The sequence below is a fragment of the Limulus polyphemus genome, unplaced genomic scaffold (assembly GCF_000517525.1).
Source record: "Limulus polyphemus unplaced genomic scaffold, Limulus_polyphemus-2.1.2 Scaffold14722, whole genome shotgun sequence".
NCBI classification, from domain to species: Eukaryota; Metazoa; Arthropoda; class Merostomata; order Xiphosura; family Limulidae; genus Limulus; species Limulus polyphemus.
In genome coordinates this window covers 4,244-7,194 of record NW_013680332.1, presented here as the reverse complement: position 1 = coordinate 7,194, position 2,951 = coordinate 4,244, and positions in this window count along the sequence as shown.

The window sequence follows — 2,951 nt, the reverse complement described above, 5'->3', positions numbered from 1 at the left end:
AACTAATAACCTGAAGGGGTGTTACGTGGGTGGCGGTACAGTTAGATATTATTGTGCTATTTGTCAGAAGCTTGAATGCTTCATCAGCTTTATGCAGAATGTTGTTGTTACATGGGATGATGAATACCCAACCTGAATGTTGTTGTTCTGTGTGATGATGAATGCTCATCCAGCTTTCTCGATATCTGTGGTGTGAGAACCATCTTTGTATATGGATTGCATGGTCTATAAATAGTTGCTGACATGCTTTTTTCAGCTTCATCCTCTGTCCAACTTCTATATTTTATTTCTAGGCTGATCTACAAAGATCCTAGTGATGCCACATGGGAGGAGGGTGCCTGAAATCTGGTTGTGACTTATCAGTAGTAACTTTATAGTACCTCTTCACCAATCTCTGTCTCCTGAAGCATCTTTTAGGTAGTCACTTGCATGGTGTCTTACTGGGTCAATGTGGAGCTGTAATGTCCCAAGTAAAAAAGGATCAATGATGGAATTCATAGTCTTTACATTGCAAGGCCTCAGTGAAGAATTTTGCTTGTACACACTCATGGTGCCTTGCAATACTACTAAGGCTTTTGAGGCACAATAGGGCCTTGATGGGGGTAGCTGAAGTATATCCTGTGACTAGTTGTAATCAGGTATTTTGTACTGTTTCAATCTTATCTAGCTGTGTCGTACTCGTACTAACAATCAATAGTGAATAATCCAGAGTAGATAGGATAAGACTTTGGTACAGTTCTAATTTGCTGCAACTTTAAGTGCATTGATGTGTATTTTAGCTTTGGTTATCTTGGATGGCTTCCATACCTGCATGTAGTTGTAACTTGAATAAGGACCACTATGGCTTGAACTTCTCTCTAATGTAGCTGTCATAATGTTTACAGTGAATGTTGCTGTTATGTTGAACTGCACTGACCATCCCAGCCTATGTGTCAGCATGTGGTATGAAGTTAAGGCCAGTGAGAGTTTAGTCAATTGAAAGAGTATGGTTTCATAAAATTCAGAGGGCTCCCCAAGGCAGTATTTGATCATTGGAATAACTTATCATAATGTGGACTGGTAGACATTTGGTGCATGTTTCATTTATCAGCTTGATGTTTAGCCCTCAGTTTCTCTGTTCTTTTCGATCTTCTGCTAATCAGTTGAGTTGCTCTGCTGAGTGCATGAGCTTGGTTGCTCTTGTAGGCACCTGTCTGGGTGTTGATTTTTAATGGATCATTGTTTGTATGCAATGCATTAACCCCCTGCTGTTTAGAACTCTTGTTCCTAGACCTGTCCACCACACCCTAACACAACAGGCAAGAAACTGCAAGCCAGTAGCTACTTAAAATTGGACTGCCATTGTTGAGGTGGAGGCACACTGGCCAATAACATAAAGATACCTTTCCAGTGCTATGGAGTCTCCTTGGCACAGGACTTTGTGCCAGTTAGTTCCTCGTAACTGGCAATTGAATATCTCTGTGTTGTTTCATGGCAAAACATCCTATCTACTTGATGATCTGTCAACTTACCCAGTATGTATGGCACAATCTGGTATAGCTTGCTAATCTGTGTTGTGTTGGCCATCGATCCCATATTCTAGAGATCCATCTGCCTTAATGTTGCATACAACTAAGTTCCAGGTAGTCAACATTAGAACTGATCTTACTAAAAAGAATAGTCCCTGTCTCAGACTTGATGCCTTGCATATGTACTAAACCTAAACTGAACTTTAACATTAGGTCTGTAATTAATTCAGTGTTAGTTCTGTACTGATGCTTACAATTCAGCTTACATTAACTGTAATTGTAATTAAACATTAAGTTTAGAACTAACATGTAATAACACTATGTTGATGCCTATAACCAAAACACACAGTAACATTACACTATGTCTATAACTGAACACATGGTAACACAATATGTTACAGAAACCAAACATAAACTAAATTACAATATCTTATACTAAGCCTACTTTTCCTTCTTCTTCATTTTTTTTATTTATTTTATGTACTTGCCAATATACATATCTTTAAAACTATAAAATGCCCTAATTAACTCATCTCTATAATTCACAACATTTTCGGTCTTTATTCTAGAATGGGCCTAGGCCTAGTTTGAAATTAGAGTGGTGACTAGCAAACGTTAAGTCTTATTGTGGGAAAATTATAGTTTTCGTAAAGGCATTTTGACAGACATAAAGGAATTGCAGTAACTCCTCCCCCCTTTTTATGTAAAGGAGAGGAGATTAAGGACTGTTACTCACTGCACAACATCAAAATACAGTGTAACTATAGTAATGGTACATAAAATTACTAAGCCTAGCCTAGTAACAGTAGTTTAGTACAGACACTAGTCCATCCAATTCTACAGCTGAACATACGCTGACATTCATTATTCTATTGGTTATTAGTTGTCATCAAGCTATCTTTTAAATGTCTAACTGTACCGCCACCAACGTAACACCTAACTGTACCGCCACCAACGTAACACCTAACTGTACCGCCACCAACGTAACACCTAACTGTACCGCCACCAACCTAATACCTAACTGTACTGCATAACATTCAAAGTGATTGGTCACTTGTCGGATCAGAAACCAAAGCAACTGCATGGTAAGACTATGACTTGATTATTTGTGCTAAATGTGTGCTAAATTTGTGCAAATATGACTAAAACTAAAAAAGATCTTAATGTGCATGTATAAACCTGAACTCTAGATCTTAATGTGCATGTATAAACCTGAACTCTAGATCTTAATGTGCATGTATAAACCTAAACTATACATCTTAATGTGCATGTATAAACCTAAACTATACATCTTAATGTGCATGTATAAACCTGAACTCTAGATCTTAAAGTGCATGTATAAACCTGAACTACAGATCTTAAAGTGCATGTATAAACCTGAACTACAGATCTTAAAGTGCATGTATAAACCTGAACTCTAGATCTTAAAGTGCATGTATAAAC